At 38.6% G+C, this 23,242-nt stretch overlaps 1 protein-coding gene across 3 annotated transcripts in view; it reads right to left on the bottom strand.

Moving 5' to 3' along the window:
* csmd3b (CUB and Sushi multiple domains 3b) overlaps positions 1 to 23,242 on the bottom strand; it is a 406,848-nt gene that overhangs the window by 363,762 nt on the left and 19,844 nt on the right. The gene's annotated exons all lie outside the window — the stretch shown is intronic.

The raw sequence follows: 23,242 nt of genomic DNA, 5'->3' as shown, positions 1-23,242 counted from the left end.
TTACAGTCCTGAGAGTTTCTCCACAGAATGTGTAAAGCGATATCTAAGCAACTAAAGTCACTATTCTAAAAAAAAAGGCCGAAGTCTTATCTACTGGGATACTGGAAAGAAAATCTCTAAAATGATATTTTTATCCATTTGCAGCCACAATTATTACCCTTTCTGTGAGTACCACACAAAATACCGCAACACACTACACAATAATTAGAACTCACATGTATATGAATTAGCACTCTGTCATTCTTACATATTTCTCTATTTCTACTACTTTCTAGCGACAGCACTTCATTAATAAATGTTGACCGGTGGACTTTGGAGCTGGATGACGGATATATTTTTTTGGTTTGGGACTCGATCATATTCAAGTAACACTTGTAAAGGATTGTCTTCACTCTAGGGTAATGCTGAAAACAACAAAAAGTACAACTTTGGAAACACCACTGGCTAACTTTCTCTGATGTTAGAGTTAGAGCAAGTGCCTTTAAGTGTTTAAAACACATAACAGGAAAGCTGGGGTTGAGCATAAGCTAAACACAAAAGCTTATAGTTTAATGCAACTTGCAATAACATACAGAACTTGGGAAGCTTAGTATGGCTGCCTTACCTACAGAATCAGACCCTGACTATTATTCCCTAAGCTTTAGGTCTAACCCAGTGCAGAGTGCAAATAATCCAGCAATAAAGCAATCTGAAGATCAGAGTGTAAGGCAGAAACAGATCATGGTGGCAGCATAGAATATGACAGAGATCAGTATTAAAGCTGTGCTGGAAAAATTAAAGCTGGATCCTTTTTTTTTTTTTTTTTTAGCAAAAACCTAATATATTTCATAGTACAGGCAGGTGACTCGGCTATATGTAACAATTTTATTAATGTGCTAATATACTGTATAGGTAATGTTAGATGCAGAAATCAGTTATCTGCTAATGAGACCACTTGCCTTACTAGTCATAACATAATTCTGTTTTGTCTACAGCCCATATATAAGAGAGATGACATGCTGGGTGCCCGAGTATATCACTGCATGGCAGAAGGTTGCATTAAAACCCAATTAATTTCTAGCCAAACAAGGTTAAAAATCCCTAAACATAAGTAAGCAGAGCACCACTAATTATTTCAGGAAAGAGTAAGCAGTAAGCAGTGTTGTGCAGTAACGCGTTACTGTAATGCAGTTACTTTTGACAGTAACTAATATTCTAACGCGTTACTTTTTAAATAAAGTAAGTCCGTTACCATACGGTGCTTTTGTCCGTTACTTTTTAAAATTAATTAATTTAGGCTGAAGTGTAGCCTACAGACTAACCTGTTTACAGCAGCGACGCAGTGTAGGACTGGTTTATGCCAACCTGTAAACACGAACACACCGTACTGTGGGCGTGTTTCCGTTTATTCATACAGGGCTGTCAAGTGTCACGCATTGAGAGTGACAGTCACGCGTTTTTTCTCCCGCTCTCCCGCCACACATCGTTATTTCTCACGCAGAAAAACTTACTATTTATTAGGGATGAGCGAGTACAGCATCATCTGTATCTGTATCTGTATCTGTTAACCATATGAATTATCTGTATCTGTATCTGTACTCGGAGTGGGTGGGGCATAACCTGGAAGTAGGCTGGGCTTGTCTTGAAATGGGCGGGGCTTTAACCGGTATGTTATTTTGAGCATGCAATTGATATGGATTGATCAGAAATTGTTATATTTATTGCTGATTAGAAAAATATTTACAGGACAGCATCAGGATTGAGCTTCAAATCAATGGTTTTGATCACGATAGCAAACGAACTATATTACAGAACAAGTTTTGCAACAATGAAAACAAAACAATGCAGTGCAATTATGAAGTAAAATGTAATGAACAACATAACTTTCTTTTTTAACTTTTAATTTTTTTTATGATCAGTATGATTTTTTTTATTTATTTATTTTTTTTGGTTCTTTTTTATTTTTTTATTTCCACACCAGGTGTGTGTGTGTGTGTGTGTGTGTGTAGCTTAATAATTAATTTGTAATATTTATAACACTAGCTTACTACCTTTAGGTTTTTATGAAAAACAGCAAAAACATGTCAGACACTCAGTGTCTGATTACTGGTTAGAGACAGCTGAAGGTTTAAAAAAGAAAAAAAATCGTCCGCGGGGGAGGTTGTAGATATCGCCTGTTCACCTGTTCAAGTATGTACGGCAGTAATAGCAAGTCAAGGCGAGAGCAAGACGAGTTTCTCAAAGTGGAAATATGCTCATTATTTCTCTTTAGTTGAGCATAAAGACAAAAACCTTTTAGTCAAATGTAAGCTGTGTTTCTGGTTCGAAGGTCCTATCTACTGCAATAAACAGAAACTCCAATCTGTCAAAGCACCTCCAGAAACTACACGCCACGACAAAGCTAGAAGCTAATAACCCTGTGTCGGTGGACACACTCGAAGTGAGTCAAGCCCCTCCAGCCAAACAACAGCGACTAGATTTTAACCGGACTGTTAGCCAGGGACAGATCAACAAAGCTATTGCACGGTATGTTGTTGAAAACATGCAGCCTGTCTCTACTGTGGAGTCACCGGCTTTCAGGCAGCTCGTTAGCATGATAACATGTTCAGGCGGCACACAGCAAATGAGACGAAAAACTTTTTCCAACTACTTGGATAAAGAATATTCAAAAATGGAAAGTGAGCTGAAGACAACATTTCAGGGGCTAGACTACATCGCGACCACTGCAGACATTTGGTCTGTCCACAAGAAAATATATTATTCAGCTTGTTTTGTTATTTATTTTAGAAATCCTTGTGTTATATTCAGTTTGTGAAGTTACTTTTAACAGTAATGCATTACAGTACTTTTTGGTGTACTGTAAGTAATCAACAAAGTAATTGAGTTTTTGAATGAAGTAACTAGTAACTGTAACTAGTTATTTCTTAGTAACTAGCACAACACTGCCAGTGAGTGTGTAGGACCATCTGCACACCTGCACATTCATGCAGTTATCTAATGTGGCAAGAGCTTCAGTTAATGTTCACATCAAACGGCAGAATGGTGGAAAAGGTGTGAACACTTGACTTTAACCGTATCATGGTTGCTGATTCCAAAGTATTTAAGATACTACTGATCTGAGATTTTACACAGCATGGTGCAAAAAACAAATAACATCCTGTAAGAAGAGGATCTGCACCTTGATGCTGAGATTTGTGAACATAGTGAACAGAAAAGCATTTCATATTTCACAACACATCACACCTTGAGGTGGATAAGCTCAACAGCAGAAGACCACATCAGGATCTGCTCGTGTCAGCCAAGAGCAAAGATCTGAGGCTATGATGGACACTGAACCTGATGCAGATGTTGTAGCTACAGGCTAGCGCACGCTGTAGTATGGTGAGCATGCTGAGATGCTTTTCAGATAAAAACAGTTGTAAAGAGTGATTTTTTGAGTTACTATATCCCAAATATCAGGCAAAAAGTCCACCAACGCGTTACCATTTACGATGGGAAAATCTATATAGCGCATATAAAACCAAGATCAAGGATTTCCCCAGTGTTCAGGTTTGATGTATTGTGTATTCTGAGATGTTTTTCTGCTCTTCACATTTGTAACGAGTGGTTAATTGAGCCACAGTAGTCCTTGTGTCAGCTCAAATCTGTCTAGCCATTCTCCTCTGGCTCTTCTCTTCAACGAGGCATTTCTACACGCACACACAAGGGACTTTTTTAATATGTATGCTTTGGTATACTATTAATGCACCACACACTGAAGCAGTAAGAGAATGTACATGAACATGAAACCACATACTGTAGATAGACTTAATGACAGGGTCTCTGCAAAAATGCTCTATAATTATTCTATCTTTATCGACCCTAAATGAAACTAGTATTTACTGGATTACCTGACAAAATAACTGTTTTATTGATTGTTTTAGATTTTATTCTCAGTGCTGAGGAATGGCAGACGTTGTTCATTGCACTTGCATTCCTCATACTGTGAATGGATGCTGACATGCTGCAGATGTATACTGATTCTCCTGGTGTGAGCTGACAGCTGAAGTGGTGCTACTATGTCCTCCACGACCCTCCACGTTCAGATGGAAGAAGTGTGTGTGTCGTTTTCACCTTGGCACGTGGCCAGCCCTCTGCGCACTTCCTATGAGCACTGCCATCTAGCATCTACTATTTAAAACAAAGTCTTCTTCCATCCTCAGTTCACATATGAACAATGCAATTTCTTACTCCTGAAAATTCAGGTGAATATTTTACAGATCAAGCATAAACTGGAAAGCACATTTATTGAAGCCTTTGTCTTGTTTCACTGTCACCTTGGTTTTTGAAAATTCCATCAATATTTAAATTCAGAGATCTGAGAAGCAGCTAAATGTGAATGATCCACTGACGCTGAGCATTGCAAATCAAAATAATGAATGCGTTTTCAATCGTTTCCATGCTGTAGTCTACAATCCCAAAGACAATGAGGAAGTGTGTTTGCAATCATATTTGAATCAGATGTGGCCATAGTATATATGTGTGTGGTGTGTGTGGTGTGTGTGTGTGTGTGTGTGTGTGTGTGTGTGTGTGTGTGTGTGTGTGTGTGTGTGCGTGCGCGCACCCTGGAAAAGATTTGTAAAAATGTCTTGTTTGGTCAGTGTTTTACTTTTTCATTCAAACCATTATATGTTTTTATTAGTTATATATTTCAAATGTATATAACTGTACATGTACACACACACACATACACACACACAATATATTTATATTTTAATTGTATATAACTGTACATGTACACACACACACTATATATATATATATATATATATATATATATATATATATATATATATATATATATATATATATATATTAGGACTGGTAATTTAACGCGTTAATTAGATTAATTAATTATGAGAAAAAATACGCATTAATATTTTTAACGCATTTAACGCGCCCCGCCCCTCCCCACACCTGTACAAACGACTACACATCTTGCAATAAGCTGTAGTGGCGAGTTAGTCAAGCATGATGCCAAACGACACAGATCTGCCTGGCTTTCTGAAGGGCAAATTTAAATTCAAAACTCTTTCCAATGGAGCCACTGATAAAACCAAAGTACTTTGCGTTCTCCGCAATAAGGAATTTGCCTACCATCGAAGTAGTTCTAGCATGAAATACCACCTGAACTCAAAACATATTGCTGGCTCTGCAGTTAGCACAACCCCGGATGCTGCAGGCAAGCTCCGCCAAACCACGCTGACTGAAAATCGCCGCAAATTAAGTAAGTCGTCCTCAGAAACACTAACAAATGCAATATCTAAATGGATTGCAATGGACTGTAGGCCTGTTAATATTGTGGAAGACAAGGGGTTAATGGATGCTTTTCGAATTGCGTCTTCCGATACAAGCTACACACTACCGGCAAGACGTACAGTACTTTCGAGAATAAATCAGCTGCATGACACCGAAAATCTATCAAAACAGGAAAAATTGACTCAATCACAATATGTTGCTCTGACCGGAGACCACTGGACTTCAATCAGTAATCACAACTACTGTATCTAGGTGTTACCTGGACACGTCAGTCCTTCGCGTTAACAGTACTTAAAACAGAGACACGGCATTATTCTGATGCATGTGCCGAACAGTTCCTAACGGTGGCAGACAAGTGGAACATTACAGAAAAACTGACCGCTATCGGAACGGACAACGCTCGAAATATGGTTGCAGCAGCAAGAAAACTTCCGTTTGATCACATCCCCGGTGCCGCGCACATATTGCAGAGGACCATTACTGTTTGCCTTTCGGACAGTGGGTTTGTTGATGCATTGACAAAGTGTCGCAAAATTGTAGGACATTTTAAGCACAGCCCTGCTAACACAGAGGAGCTACATCAGCAACAAACGGCAATCGGACAACAAAGAGAGCAACTGATACAGGACGTATCACTCGATATGATCACACGTCTCTTACGGAATGAAGAGGCTGTTAAGGCTACTTTGCCTAAGTGAAGCCTAAGTGATAGGCCATTGTAGCCTAAGTGATAGGCTTGTGTTCAATAATAAAAAAATGTTATGACCATTGTAGCCTAAGTGATAGGCTTGTATTCAATAATAAAAAAAAATGTTATGACCATTGTAGCCTAAGTGATAGGCTTGTGTTAAATAAAAAAACTGCTATTTGTGCTATTCTGCTATCTTCCTCAAACACAATCATTTTAAATGACATTTTGCAAGAAATTCTCAACTAATATTTATGTGCAATTAAATGCGATTAATTAGATTAATTAATCGCCACATCATGTAATTAATTAGATTAAAATTTTTAATCGCTTACCAGCCCTAATATTTATATATATATATATATATATATATATATATATATATATATATATATATATATATATATATATATATATATAATATGCTATTATGTAAGCTGATGATTTTTTTTAATACTTAGGGAAGGACATATAAGGACAGGTGTGTATATTTTCAGCAAAGAGAGAAAAAGACTAACTGCATGGGGGAACATTAACTTTAGTCAAACAGGATAAAAAAAATTATGTGCTGTTTTCGGATAATTAAGAATGTGTATTTTTTGATTTGGTATAAGTGGAATAAAACATGGGCGCACGGTGGCTTAGTGGTTAGCATGTTCGCCTCACACCTCCAGGGTCAGGGTTCGATTCCCGCCTCCGCCTTGTGTGTGTGGAGTTTGCATGTTCTCCCCGTGCCCCGGGGGTTTCCTCCGGGTACTCCGGTTTCCTTCCCCGGTCCAAAGACATGCATGGTAGGTTGATTGGCATCTCTGGAAAATTGTCCCTAGTGTGTGATTGCGTGAGTGAATGAGAGTGTGTGTGTGCCCTGCGATGGGTTGGCACTCCGTCCAGGGTGTATCCTGCCTTGATCCCCGATGACGCCTTAGATAGGCACAGGCTCCCCGTGACCCGAGGTAGTTCGGATAAGCGGTAGAAGATGAATGAATGAATGGAATAAAACATTTCAGGAAGTGCTGCTGTAGGAAAATAATCACATCTGTGGAAGTAATTCCACCATCCATTTATTAATTCTCTATAAAAGCACATCTATCATGTTTTAGTCCTTGAGTGATACACGGTTTGTTGGAATAAATAGTTCTGATTGGTCAACATCTGAATGACATCTGAATCTGAATCATTTCTGAATAACGGATCTGAATAAATAAAATTACAAGGTACAGTTCTATTCAAAAGTCAAGGTCCTATGAGATATTCAAGTGTATTGTTACTCAGCATAGCCAGTTATTATTAACATTCCAAACAAAGTCCATTCATGCTTACTTATTTTTCATTTTCTTCCCATGCAGAACACTACAGTATGTAATGTAACACTTGCCTCAAACTTGTTCCTGCAAACAAATCATAGCCCTTATGGTGATTTGTAATAACATACTCCAGCTCGTGTTCTTTCGCTTAATTAAATATTCATCAATATTTCAGCTGGTATGGTGTCACCACCATATGTCAGATCTGCGTCTATTCCTTCCATCCCCCAATTTTTTGTGTCCAGTGATCAAGCTCTTAATGAACAAGTAACCTTTCTTTGCATCACTCTGGTCTACACTGATACACAGCACTGTGAAAGTCTCTCAGCAATGCATAGCATGCATTCAGCCCCAGCTGTCTCAGAGCAAGGACAGCTAAATTAGATGGTCTTACAGAAAACGAGCAGGAAGCAAAACTGCGGTCTCTCTGACAACAAAATATAAGCATGGGGGGAATCAGAGAAAGAGAGACCAATCAAACTGTCTATCAAAATGCCAGTAATGCTCCTAAAGTGTAGACACATGGCAGCACGAGGACATAAAGTAAGTGTCACATTTGCACAGAATACTAGGGAGAAATATTATGTAAACCTTCATTCTGTACTTAACACCCACATACAACATAAGCAAAAAGTTCATTTGTCCCCTTCTGCTGATTACAGTAAAATAATCATTTGATAGCGAGTGCATGTGGAGTTCTTTAATTAGATTTTAGATTAAAGCTTTAAAGCCTGTCCTAAAGTATTTTGTAGTATTTTTAGAGGTGAAAGATATAAACCTATTTTTCATATGAGTATAAAATATAACGATTGTTTAAATGAAATATTTCTCCATTAATGGTCATTCTGTCATGTTAAAGAACCCTGCATGTGTTTACACACAGTATACTGAGCACCATCCGCTCCAAACCTGACAATGTCACGTGGTTGCCAGAAGCTTCCTATTGCTGCACAACTTGTCCAATGTTAGCTCAACATACAGTACTTTGTTATGACACAAAGTTCTCTGATGGTTAGTCATGTATTGTAAAACATATATCTTACATCTTATTGCAAAAAAAATATACAGAGAGAACTGAATATAACCATTAGAATTGTAATAGGTTTGTTATTTATCTTACAAATATAATGTATGCTGTTTGGTTCAATTAGTGTTTAAACCTTTAAACTTCCAGAAGATGTTGGGTCCAGATTTTACTCATCCTTCATTCATTTGATTCAGCTTCCTTAATGTATGTTATTCTGATCAAGGTTACAGGGGATCCAGAGCTCATCCCAGGCTCATGGGCTATACGGTGAGAATACATCATAGGCTCCGATCCTTCACAGAGCAACATGCATGCACACATTCACAAATTCTTTCACACCTAGAGGCAATTTAGTGTAGCCAGCCCACCTATTGGCATGCCTCCACAGAAAAATCAGTTAAAAAAAGGAAAATATGCTAAGAAACACCACACAGATAGTAAACTGAATCAGACTCTTGAGCTGTGAGGCAGCAATGTTACCTGCTGCACCTTTGTCACCCTTACAAAATATTTCTATTCGTTTTATTCTAGTTACTGGTTGAGCTAGAGTAGTTACTAGCCCATGAGTGTGGGGAAGTAGACAAAGATATTTGGATATCAGTTCTGATACTGTGGTCCCAATGTGTAGTGCCTGTTCACCCCAAAAAACTAGAGCTAGAAGTTGGAACGCCTTTTGGTTGCTAAGGTTAGATGGATTATAATAGATTATTAATAATTGCATCAGAGGATGTTCCTCAAAAAGAACAGTAAAACAAACATATGTGCATGTGTGTGTGTGTGTGTGTGTGTGTGTGTGTGTGTGTGTGTGTGTAAACTGACTGGCTTAGAGATGAGTATTAATTAAAGGGGCATCAGTTACATGCTGTGCATCTTTGGCAGCACTGATCGATCCTCAAGCCTCCTTGATCATCTAAAAACCCAAACAAGAAGTCATCCAGCTGGCTTCCACAACCACACATTCACACATGCAGGTGTACACACACATACACCACACCTCCAAACACCCCCATTTAATCAGCTCCCGTGTATACACACACTCATCACCTTCACCCCATGCTCTCGCTCTCGCTCACTCTCTCTCTCTCTCACTCACACACACACTCTGCTATAAGGCTTATGGTTGACAGCAGTTTGCAAACAGCAGGTCCTCAGAAGGTCTTTGTAAGGTGTTACAGTGATTACAAAGATAATGACACAATTAAATTTAAACACATAGCACACAGCTGCATTTGCCTGCTTTGTCTGGAGTAAGCATGTGACTACAATAGTTACAATAGAAAAAACATATACAAATTTTATTTATCTGTTTAACCAATTATTATTTTTCTAAATGGGAAGTGAATGTCTGACGACTGGGAAACTGACTCGTACGGCATTAAATGTATATATGACCATCTGCATGAAATGTATATATGACCATGTGGATTAAAAGGAAAATACTGTAGGTGATATACTCTCTCTCTCTGTCTCTCTCTGTCTCTCTCTCTCTCTCTGTCTGTCTGTCTCTCTCTCTCTCTGTCTGTCTCTCTCTCTCTTGATTTAACCCCTTTAGAAAGTGATCCTTCCGTTCCCTTTATAGTTGTGTTCTTGGCTTTATCTCCCCTTTTTGCCTCTTCTACTCAGACATATAAGGCTGAATAGAGTCAGGAGGAGACAAATGGAGATGGAAAAAAGGCTGCACTTACAGCCGCATGTAATGCTCATAGCACAGTTTCTCTGCTGTGTTTAGACAGCTTAAGTGCTCAAATTATGTCTTCTAAATCATATATGCCACATATATATGTGTCTTGGGTTAGGTTATTTAACCTACCATTCTAAGTGTAGGCTAAGAATTTCTAGTTTTGTAGAAAAGGTTTAAGTGACCTATAGCTGAAAACACTGCTACTGTATATAATATGTTTTCATTTAATGCAGATGTGGGTGTAGTGAGTAGCGTTGCTGCCTCACAGCTCTAGGATCCAGAGTTCGATCCTGAGGTCAGGTCTGTGTGGAGTTTTGAATGCTCTCTGTGTGATTGTGTGGGTTCTTAGGTTTCTTGCCCATCTCCATAAAACATGTCAGTAGGTGGACTGCCTAATCTAAATTAACCCTAGCTGTGAATGTGTGTGTGTGTGAATGAGTGTGTGAATGAGTGTGTGAATGAGTGTGTGAATGGTGTCCTGTGAGAGATTTTCTACATGGAAGTAGGATTAGAACGACCTAAACCTACACTGATCAGCCATTACATTAAAATCACCCGTCCAATGTTGTGTACATTCTTCTGATACTGTCAAAACAGCTCTGACCCATCATGGAATAGACTCCACAAGACATACTATGGTATCTGGCACCAAGATGTTAGCAGCAGATCTTTTAAATCCTGTTAGTTGTCACATGGGGGCTACATGGATCAGTCTTGTTTGTTCAGCACATCCCATAGCTTCTCGATCAAATTGAGATCTGGGGAATTTGGAGGCCAAGTCAACACTTTTTGTCATGTTCCTCAAACCATTCCTGAAGAATTTTTGCAGCATGGCAGGGAGTATTATCCTACTGAAAGAGGCCACTGTCATTAGGGAATACCATTGCCATGGACAAGAGTCAGCATGGGCACTAGACCAGTCTGCAGTTACTCAGCCTGATGTCCAGCGAGCTGTGATGCACTGAGTTCTGACACCGTTCTATAATATCCAACATCAACTTTTTCATCAATTTGTGCTACAGTCACTCTTCTGTGTCACCGAACCAGATGGACTAGCCTTCGCTTACCACACGCATCAGTAAGCCTCAGGGGAGCCATGGCGTTTGTCCTTACCAATACATACTGTACCAGAAAGAGCCCACAAGACCTGCTGTCTTTGGAGAAGCTTTGACCCAGTCATGTAGCCATCACAATCTGGCCCTAAACAAAGTCACTCAGATCCATACACTTGCTAATTTTTCCTGCTTCTGCCACAACAACTTTGATTACTGACTGTTCACTTTCTGCCTAATATATCACACCACTTGTAGCGAGATAATCAATATCACTTCCCCTGTCAGTGGATTTAATGGAATGTTATGATTCATCAATGTATATGTTAATGCAAACTCTGTTTTCCTGTGTTTCAAGCGGTGTGATGCTGTGTTGGTGTGACGAAAACTCCCAGAGATGACATGAGGAACAAACATACAGAAGAACCAGAACCATTACTTATATTCTGGGTTACACCAGATGGTGTCTGCAAATCGCTATAAATGTAAATGTAACGTATATGCAATACTACTTCACTTAGCAGTTCCTCATCTCTTTCTCTCTCTCTCCCACTCAATGATTTCCCCCAACGTAATACTCGACCACAGTAAAAACTACAATGTGAACTAAGGACTCTGCTTAATAATTATGTATTTCTGCACAATAAATAAGTATTTTTTGCTTCCTTTGTTCAGCACTCCTACTAATGAAAATTTTTTTAATACATATTTTTTAGTATTTTCATTAACCACTTCTGGGTCTTGATCGTTGTGATGAGTTATTTATGAATCATGGTATACTTTTCAGCTGATATCTGACCCTTGCTGGTGAATATTGAGCTTCATTCTGGTCTTAGTGGAAGTAATAAAATGCACTGCCACAAACAATCCATACAGCAAACTAAATTGCACTGGTTTAAAATTAAACTAAAATGGTATCGTACAACATTATGAATATATATATTTTAATTATACTTCAATAAATACACACAAATAATTAAGGCAGGGCCTGAATTGAATTGCATACTTTATTAATATTAATTAAAAATAAATGTGCATAAAGGTGCCAGGAGATGACAAAGCAATAGGGAGTCTAAGGTATCTTTCAAGTTTAACCTGCAATTTAGAGCGACTGACTCACCTCTAAATATTCATTGTGGTTTTCAGTCAGAAAGAAAAGAATAAATAATAAATAATAAATAACAGGTGATGGAGGATGATGAAGAAAATGAAAAGGGAAAAGAAAGAACACAAATGTAATTACAGCGTTGAATGAATTACTTGTTTTTTTCCATTATATTTTCAGGTTATGCTTGCATTACTTTAATATAAGCATCAAAGTGTGGAAGATGACCTTGGATAGCCGTTAATGTAGTAATGAATTATCAGATATTAATCCCGGAATGATTAAGCTGCAAAGTTTAAGTTTAACTAGTGGGATTTAGGAGCTTCTCTAAAATCGCTCCTTATTATGTCTCTCTTCTGAGATTGTACATTCATATATTCTGTATTCTGTGTGTGCATGTGTGTGTGTGTGTGTGTGTGTGTTTGTAGGAGGTTAGTTCTATATCTTTTCCACTTACAGTAGATATAAAAAAGTTCATACCATTGTTAAAATTGCAGGTTTTTGTGAAGTAAAAAAGTCAGTTTTTTTCCATATATGCTTTGTAAGCTCTTTGTGAACCATAATCTGAGCAATTGGATGAAACCAATAGGTCAAGAAAATCTCACAGAAACATCAGATTTTTATTTGTGGTTAATCAGAATCTCAAGTCTACATGCGGTTGAATGCAGTTGGTTAATTCTGTGCACAATCACATGCCCGTTAATAAAGCGGGTGAAACCAGGATAACTCTAAGTTCACCTAATTTTACCCAACAAAGCTGTAGGTTCTTCTGCTGTTCTCTTGAACCCATCTTCTACAAAGATTGACAATCTGTGCAGTCAGAGATGCTTTTCTGCTCACCGGAGTTATAAAAAGTAGCTATTTGACTGACTGTAGACTTCCAGTTGTCTTCCAGACGAGTTTGGTGATTCTCCCTTTGAGCTCTCTCATCAATATGGCATTCATGTCCCTAAATACTCTAACTGATAAATTCTAACAACTACAACTAAAAAGAAAGCCACAATTAGCTCACAGAGCACCAACTATCCATTTTGATGGACAGACACCATAATTAGAACCCCAGAACATAAATAGGCTCACACTGACCAATGATAAGACATGAGACTTGAGTAAACCCATTTTGGAATGCTTTGAAAGTGAGCAGTGTAAAAGTGAACTGAATCAACGAGAAAATACAACAGTGTAAAAATTTAAGGGCTCTTGTCTTGGATCAAAGTACAGATCTACCAGGCAGGAAAAAAAAATAAATCTGGTGACCTGGTGGCCCTGTCACTCCTGTCTTATAGACTTCTGTGTTTCAAACAGCCTCAACATTAAAGAGTTATAGTGACTGAAGGAGCGTGTCACATTCTCTATGAACACCACAATGCCCTGTTAAGTACTTCTTGCACCTCTCAGGCTCCAGTTTACCAGCATGCTAATCATACCTATCCAGTAATTCATATAATCTCATACAGAATTATTACTTCTTTATCCCTATATTTAGTTCACTACTACGTCTTATGTTACTTAGATATATAAGTTTCCTGAATGTTTGGCATGACCTGCTTTAAAAAAAAATCACATTAAATGTTTAACCAGCCTACATCTCTGATTATTCTCAGTAGTTGGCAACCTTAGTTACAATAGAAAAAAGTAACATAGCTCTTTGAGATCATTTAAGAGAGCGCTGATGAATTCGCTTTTTTTGGTCCTCCCCATTTACCAGTATATCAGGGGAACTGACAGGAGCAGTGGTTTTCCCCGAGAGAAACAGATGAGAGAAAAAGAAAAAAAAAGCAGAACATCTGAAGAATGGAGGAGCTCTTAGATCTCAGAGTCTGCATTAAAATAATGACACCCTGATGATGTCTGCTGACATTATAGAGGGCCACTGTGCTCTACTCTGACCTTTGTGCACACACACAGATGTGATCGGTCCCTTAATCACACGGCTGCACTGTGAAATTCACTTGTGGTAGGGAGGAGCACTGCATTGAAGGCCACATCATGTTGAATGAAATGAACAAAACATTTCCTTTCAAACAGTTATTCTTGTGCATACATAAAAGTACTACAAGTGCACTAATGAGCAGCATTCACCGTGTTTTTCTTACAACACAATTTCTTGTTCAAGGTCATCAGTACAAATCACTGCTTTATTTTTTTTATCATTTCTGTGTTTGTGTGTAGTGTATTGTAGTGAGGTGTAGTGTAGTGTAATGAAGTGTATTGTATTGAGGTGTAGTGTAGTGAGGTGTAGTGTAATGAAGTGTACTGTATTGATGTATAGTGTAGTGAGGTGTAGTGCAGTGTAGTGTAGTGAGGTGTATTGTAGTGAGGTGTAGTGTAGTGAGGTGTAGTGTAGTGTAGTGTAGGGTAGTGAGGTGTAGTGTATTGATGTACAGTGTAGTGAGGTGTAGTGCAGTGTAGTGTAGTGAGGTGTATTGTAGTGAGGTGTAGTGTAGTGAGGTGTAGTGTAGTGTGGCGTAGTGAGGTGTAGTGTATTGTAGTGAGGTGTAATGTAGTGTAATGTATTGTAGTGAGGTGTATTGTAGTGAGGTGAATTGTAGTGAGGGGTAGTGTAGTGTATTGTAGTGAGGTGTAATGTAGTGTAGTGTATTGTAGTGAGGTGTAGTGCAGTGTAGCATAGTGAGGTGTAGTATAGTGAGGTGTAGTATAGTGAGGTGTAGTGTAGCATAGTGAGGTGTAGTATAGTGTAGCATAGTGAGGTGTAGTATAGTGAGGTGTAGTGTAGTGTAGTGAGGTGAATTGTAGTGAGGTGTAGTGTAGTGTATTGTAGTGAGGTGTAGTGTAGTGTAGTGTATTGTAGTGAGGTGTAGTACAGTGTAGCATAGTGAGGTGTAGTATAGTGAGGTGTAGTGTAGTGTAGTGTATTGTAGTGAGGTGTAGTGTAGTATAGTATATTGTAGTGATGTGTAGTGTAGTGAGGTGTAGTGTAGTGTAGTGTATTGTAGTGAGGTGTAGTGCAGTGTAGCATAGTGAGGTGTAGTGTAGTGTAGTGAAGTGAATTGTAGTGAGGTGAATTGTAGTGAGGGGTAGTGTAGTGTAGTGTATTGTAGTGAGGTGTAGTGTAGTGATGTGTAGTGTAGTGAGGTGTAGTGTAGTGTACTGAGGTGTAGTGTAGTGAGGTGTAGTGTAGTGAGGTGTATTGTAGTGATGTGTAGTGTAGTTAGGTGTAGTATATTGTAGTGTAGTGTAGTGTAATGAGGTGTAGTGTAGTGAGGTGTAGTGTAGTGAGGTGTATTGTAGTGATGTGTAGTGTAGTTAGGTGTAGTGTATTGTAGTGTAGTGTAGTGTAGTGAGGTGTAGTGTAGTGTGGTGTAGTGTAGTGTAGTGAGGTGTAGTTTAGTGTGGTGTATTGTAGTGATGTGTAGTGTATTGTAGTGTAGTGTAGTGTAATGAGGTGTAGTGTAGTGAGGTGTAGTGTAGTGAGGTGTATTATAGTGATGTGTAGTGTAGTGTAATGAGGTGTAGTGTAGTGAGGTATAGTGTAGTGTGGTGTAGTGTAGTGAGGTGTAGTGTAGTGTGGTGTATTGTAGTGAGGTGTAGTGTAGTGTAGTGTAATGAGGTGTAGTGTAGTGAGGTGTAGTGTAGTGTGGTGTAGTGTAGTGTGGTGTAGTGTAGTGATGTGTAGTGTAGTGTAGTGATGTGTAGTGTACTGTAGTGTAGTGTAGTGTAGTGTAGTGGTGTGCAGTGTAATGAGGTGTAGTGTAGTGTAGTGTAATGCAGTGGTCCCCAACCTTTTTATCGCTGCGGACCGGTCAACGTTTGATAATTTGGAGGAGATGGGGGGTTGATTGTTTATATTTTAGATTGTTTTAATAATTTAAATTTAATTGTATTTAAACATGCCTTCAAAATGAAATAGTTACACCAAAAAATGAATATAAAGTGATTTAACATTTTAACTCACTAGAAAGCTAAATCAATGAGACCCCTGAGCTTGTTTCTTTGCAACGAGACGGTTCCATCTGGGGGTAATAGGAGACAATGACACCCGAAGTGTGTTGCTTATGTCCAGTTTATTCCGTTGTTTTGTTTTGGTTGCTGTCACTGCAGAAAACCCCGCTTCACACAGATAGGATGTCGGAAATGGCAATAGGGATTTAAGTGCTGTGGTAACAATCTCAGAGTATTCCGCCATGACTTTAATCCAGAACACCGGCAGAGTTTCTAACTTTCTAACGACGTCTATTTCGAACTCCTTTTTGCTAATTTGTGGGTTAAACTTGAGCAAACACAATATACACGTACACCAAGCACTGTTAAACATGAGAAAGTACCGGTGAACAGAGAGAAGAGCGATACACACCTTCTCTCCACCAAAGCTACAACGCCACTGCCGCTTGCAGCCGCTCAGCTCCAGACGTCACCTAAAACCGCCCCGATATTTTACACATGCACGGTATTGGTGCGGCTTTAGGTGACGTCTCTCAGCTCCCGGTTAACCTCTCGTCCATGGAAAGTCGCAAAAAACCCGAGAGAAATACACCACAGTAAATAAAATGGAAATAAATTTAATGTTCATTGGGCGGCCCGGTACCATTTTATCCACGGACCGGTACCGACCACTGGTGTAGTGTAGTGATGTGTATTGTAGTGATGTGTAGTGTAGTGAGGTGTAGTGTAGTGTAGTGTAGTGAGGTGTAGTGTAGTGAGGTGTAGTGTAGTGTATTGTAGTGAGGTGCAGTGTAGTGAGGTGTAGTGTAGTGTATTGTAGTGAGGTGCAGTGTAGTGAGGTGTAGTGTAGTGTGAGGTGCAGTGTAGTGAGGTGTAGTGTAGTGTATTGTAGTGAGGTGCAGTGTAGTGAGGTGTAGTGTAGTGTATTGTAGTGAGGTGCAGTGCAGTGAGGTGTAGTGTAGTGTATTGTAGTGAGGTGCAGTGTAGTGAGGTGTAGTGTAGTGTATTGTAGTGAGGTGCAGTGTAGTGAGGTATAGTGTTGTCTATTGTAGTGAGGTGTAGTGTATTGTAGTGTAGTGTAGTGTAATGAGGTGTAGTGTATTGTAGTGAGGCGTAGTGTAGTGTAGTGGTACACCAGCCAATCTTAAAAAGTAAGATAAGAGAATTCTACATCTTTTCCATGACTCCCTGATTAAATGAATACAGTGTAGAGCATTTGCATTTAAAAATAAAAAAAAAAATTGATTTGTGGTTTCTTGAGTTTCTGCAGAATGATTTTCTCTCATGTATTCATGCACTGCTTAGGCTCATACTGGACCAACTGCTTCACTGTTTTAGGCCAATATGGCCATAATACTTATGGGAATTAACCATGGTTCATTTTTCATACTGTGCTTACAATACATTTGGGGAGGGAGAGGGGTGACATTACTCAGAGTCTGTACAAAATACACAGGATTAACAGGTGGTTATTAGCTCTAGATAACATATGGTGCAGTCACTACTGCTAAATGGGCCTTTTAGAACCAAAGGATCTGACTAGTAAAGATTCCACATATTACTTCTCAACTCGTTTTCATCTGTCTGAGAACAAAGGTGAAAATAGATTTAATCTTCTCCATTGGGTCTTTTTTTCAACGAGCTGACTTCTAATTATATATAGAAGAAAAAAAAACAGTACTGTGAACATATTGCGTATAATTACTTTTCCGTGAGCACACTTATTCATATTAATCTTCTGTTATTATGGCTCTAGTTTTAGGCTCTACGGCTTCGTCTCAGCTGCAAATTGAAGCCTGTAATATGTTCAAATGTTTATAGAGAGAAAAGCACACCATAACTGTCACTGCAACTGACACCTATGTGCAGATCTTTAAACCAGCTCTTTCTCTATGTGCGTTAGTATATGTGTGTGTTTAAGAGAAGGGGGAATTTATTATTCAGACCTTACCCCCAGAACCCTGCCGCCCCATCCCCACCCTACATGCACACAAATACACATGCACACCCTGGTTTCTATGGCAACCAAGGGTTAGTGATTCTCTCTCTGAGCCAGTCTGCCTTGTTGGGGAAGAAAGAAAAAAGAAAGAAAGATGCTAAAGAGAGGTAATGATATAAACACTAGCGGAGTGCGTAAAGGGCACTGACGTGAAGAAAAAGAAGAAGAAGAATGACTAGAAGAAGAAGAAGAAACGTAGTGAGAAAACTGAGGCTGTGGCACTGCTTCTACACCAACCAAACACTCAATTAGCAACTATGTGAAGATGCCATAATAAGGAGCATCATTATTTCCGTGAGCTTATACGACACATCCAAATGTCTATTTTTCAGCTACTGATGCTTATTGTCTGCTCATTTGACTGTTCAAAGACTTAAAAAAAAACCTAATCATTTGTCGATTTCAGGATGAATTCTAAGAGTGCTATTATGCAGTGCAACAATTGCCTAATAAACTGGATGCAATTGTGGTAATAGAACAGACATTCAAATCCATTTTCAATTCCAAGGCTGTGAGCAAGGCAAGTGAGGCTTTTCTGTGTGCTCGCTGTTTTCAGCTTTCTGTCAGGCAGCAATGTCATAATCCCGACCTGCAAGATTCTAGTGATGTGACAGAAAATTCACACCACTGCAGAGAAACTGGGCTCAGCGAGTTAGAGGTAAGCCAGTGGGATGTCAGAGAGGTGAGCAGACATATCTTGATCTACTAAAAAGTGTTTTCTTTGCTGTGATGGTTATTAAAGAAAACACACTGCTCAGGTACAGCGCCTTGGACACCCAGTAATATCACCCACCGATGACGTCAAATTCCATGGCTATTGGTAGACGATGTTGCCAAACATTCCTTAACATTCGAATAAGCACAGCAGGAGCACAGTTAAACATGCAAACTTTTATAAAAAATACATAAATATATACAGTAAGACTTTCCTCATATTACCTAATTACATGAAACATATTTATGTGCTTGTTTATTTAAACATGTGCTCAATATGCTTGTTGCTAAACGTAGCCGTAAGTTAATGAAGAAATATAGTGACCTCTAACTCAATGATTCTTTAGTTGCACTTGATCTCACACTCCAAAGAGCTGTGCTCACACTCGGATGTGAGCCCCTTTGTGTAGTAGGCAAAGCTCTGCCAGCTAATTCCATGCATACATTAACACCAGCATGAAAAAAAATACACATCTTTTTTTTAACGTTTTCTTCCGTGTTTGTTTTCCTTTTCGCAAGGGCCTTATATTAGCTAAATGTTAGCGATGCTTTTCTGCTGTAATATTTTCCATTGCAATTATTATACGATTATTATTAGTGATATTAGTCAGTCATTTAACAAATTAGTACAATGAATCCTTTTTATTATATTCTGAGCTCTGGGCTCTGGGATCCTGCTCTGTGGTAAACTAATTAGATCTGCAATTACCCTGCTATGAAATATGGGTTTTAACCTTCACTGTACTGAAGAATGGAACTATCGCTTCAAGTTCTTTGTCTCACAGGCAACCGGGATGATCCAAACTCATATCCAGGCCAAGCACTTGAACAGAGCACCAGCACCAATGCAAATACAAATGGTAACGCAGGTCAAAAGCAAAGAAGACCCTGAGAAGAGGCAGCAAATGCTACACGTATTTGTGTATATGCTACGCATATGCTACGTATGTGGGAGAAATATACAGTGAGGCACTAAACATTCAGTGAGTTATGGTGTTTTATGAGGCTGTTGGGAAAGATGAGGGGGCCATTTTTTATTCCATGCTATTCAATATACGCTTATTACCCCTGCCTACACCTGAAGCTATGCATGGTGAAGTGAAATGAACCTTTCTCTCATCTCCTTCTACAATGACTTATTGACTGAAATCTTTTCATTGTAATGGGTTTTAACCCCATTTTTCAAACAAGTCCAATACCATCTGATGGAAAATATATTAAAATAATTAGAATATCTGCTAGAAATAAAATTAAAATAAAAGCTCATTAAATTGACTGGGAGTTGAAAATTTTGTATGACAGTTATCCATGTGTTTAGGATATGTTTACCTTATACAAAACATAAAAAAACCAATATCAAGCCAATAAGCACAGTGTTGCAAGTTATTTGCTAGAGAATCAAGTACATTTTGTCAATAAATGTGGCCAAGAACCATTTACTTCAACAGAAAGATGAAATTAATGTGGCAGATGACCAACCACAGACCTTTTCCTGTAGTCCGTCAATAAACAGACATGATTTATAACTGATCAAACAAAACTCTTAATAAATGTTAAAGATAAGGCTCTATGAACTTTTTTCTCAACCAGTGCCTATATATTGATAAAAGCAACTGCCAAGATCTTCAAAAGTATGTTTTCCCTCAGGAGAATTGTACAAAAGATTTCAGTGTATAAAACATTGTACAAAATATTGCAGTGTATAAAACATTGTACAAAAGTTTTCAGACCCCCAATGGCACCTAGGCGTCTAAAAGACACCAACACACACCAATCCAACCTTAACTTTAACCTACAAGAAATATACTGGAGATTTTGTAGTTTTTAGAAAAAGCCCTGCTTTCCTTACGGAGACCAGCAAAATGTCAAAACAGCCAAATATTCCAAACTATGTGAGGACATTCGGTCCTAATCAAGATATAAGAACATCATTGTTTACAGGTGATTACATTCATTTGTATATTTTTGGTCAACCTACATACAGGTGCTACAAGGGATCAGCACTAATGCAAGTTCCCTTCTCTGTGTGTCTCTGTGTTCCCTTCACACACATACACACACACACACACACACACACACACACACACACACACACACACTCTTTTTCTCTCTCTCTCTCTCTCTCTCTCTCTCTCTCTCTCTCTGTCTCCCTATCTTTCTCAAACACACACAAACACACACACACGAGTTATTGATTTAGTTACTTTTTGCTGTGTGTCGCAGTTCTTATAAACTACTTCAAATCGGTGAGTGATATAAGAAACTAATCTCTGATTTGCTCTACTGTCTACACAACCATAAGTAAATTCACTCTGCTGGGAACTAGAAAAATATGCCTAGAAATATGTGTGAATACATAGATATGACGGATATGGTACATAGTATCTAGATTATAAACTACACCCTATGTCCAGTTTCTGGGATTCAGACAATTTTACATTTAAGGAAAAGTCCTGGTAAAATTTTCCTGTTCAGGCCAAGTGGACCAATACTGGCTTGTGATACATTTGGTCTAACATAATGATGCAACATACTGTATATATTCACAGCAATGACCTTTACCAATTCTAATTATTAAATATAATTATTAATCCACTGTTCATAAATGTTAGAATTCAGAGTCAGGTAACTTTGGTGTGAATACCAGGAGATGACTGAATAGATAGACTGTATTAAGTTACACACATAGTGAATCCTCTTGCATCTATTTGAGATGAATCAGGTTGATTCTACTTTTATCCTCATAAAATGGAACAGTATTCTTCACTATACTCTGCACAGAACCAGCTTATGGTGGGCAAAGTGCTTTAGTTTTGCCTGTAGCATCTGTTATATATTTGCAAATCACTTCCTGTTTTGATCCAATGTGGCTTTGAATCTCCCTGATATATAAGCAATGAAACAAAACTCAAATCCTCAGTCTTATATTCATAACATAGGGTTGTGTTTCCATTTGTAAAGCTTTGCTTCTGGATAGTTTATATCTATTTTATATGAGAGATTTTGCTTTACAGTAAGTACGTTGATTTTGGTGGGAAACTCACTACATCTTATCTCTGTTTCTGCGGAAGTTTTAAAAATCACCAGAACAATAGGTGAAACTGGGCGAAGTTTCACTTTCTAAGCTCAACCAGTAGAGAGCTGTGGTGAACTTTAATCTCTCTGTTTGATGTTCTCAGAAGTCAAGCACACTGGTGTCTCCAATTCAGCAGCACTGACTATAATGGGTGCGGTGCCTTCTCTTTCATATGACACCACTGATCAAAGAATGGAGGTGTTCTGGAAGGAAGTCAAACTGATTTGTTGTTGTTCATGGCAGCTTAGTATTGCACTGATTACACTATGCCAATGGTGCATCAAAGACTTTCCTCTTTTCTCCAACACATCTTTGGAAAAGATAAAAGAATAATATGCTTCACTGGAAGCTTCAGTGTGGCATAAAATATCTCTTCTTCTTGCCTAAGGATGGAAAGTAGAAGGGCTTTAATTTGATTTAGCAACCCCCTTCTCATGCTCGTCTCAAGTATAGTAGTGGCTGTCATGTCTGACAGCTCTAACGGTGCCCTACCAGAGGATCAACACAGTCAGCACCCACTGGTCTCCACAGCTAAGCTTCAGGCTCCGATTCCAGAGCAAACTTCCAATATCCTTTAGGTGTGAAATTAGCCTCACTCTTTTGGGACACCGGCTCAGACTACTGCTTAAGCCCCTTCATGAATAATTATGGCCTGTTCTGTAGCCTTAGCTGGGTCTTAAGAGCTTACGTTTCAAAAAGTGCTACAACCGGACAGCAGATCACTGCCAATAAACCTGATAAAGGGCAGGCGGAACTCTTCTGAGCTGTATCGATTGACATTTCAACATGGCTGCCTGATCAGGACTTTCTTTCTTACTGAGATACAATGAACCTCGTTTTTAGAGCAAAAAGGGCAGTGAGGTTAGTGGTTCTGAATAAAAACTGAATGATAAAAAGTAGCACTATGAGTCAAGTTGTGTCTGTGAGCTCACATATGTGGAAGGGGGGCAGTTATCACTTCCTCTTCTGTGTTTAGCTACTCTATAACACAGCCGTTCTAAAAGATACAGGGGCAGGCTTCACTATTTTTGGTAAAAAAAAAAAAGTGTGAGAGCCCTCACATCCCTGTTGATTAGTATTTGTTCTGTGATGTGGAGCGCTAGCTAGTGGGTAGAAATGAACAAATAACCAAATAGGGATAAATTCAGGAATATATTAAAAACTATTCTTGATTCATTATTCTGTAATAATGCAAGTATCTTAAAATAGACTAATAATGATATACTGAACATTATCTAAAAGACAAATCATGATTTTTACAGAAAAGTGTATTCCATATTATTGAGTGGTTGTAAGTTTGAATCCCATTGATGCTTCAGCCATCAGTGTCAGGACACCAATAAAGCTTGATTATGTATCAAACAAACCATGCATTTTTTTTTTGTTGTTGTTGTGTTTTTTTTCGCCAATGAGTCA

Source organism: Tachysurus vachellii, chromosome 21 (assembly GCF_030014155.1).
Source record: "Tachysurus vachellii isolate PV-2020 chromosome 21, HZAU_Pvac_v1, whole genome shotgun sequence".
NCBI lineage: Eukaryota > Metazoa > Chordata > Actinopteri > Siluriformes > Bagridae > Tachysurus > Tachysurus vachellii.
This window is presented reverse-complemented; position numbering and strand designations above follow the sequence as displayed.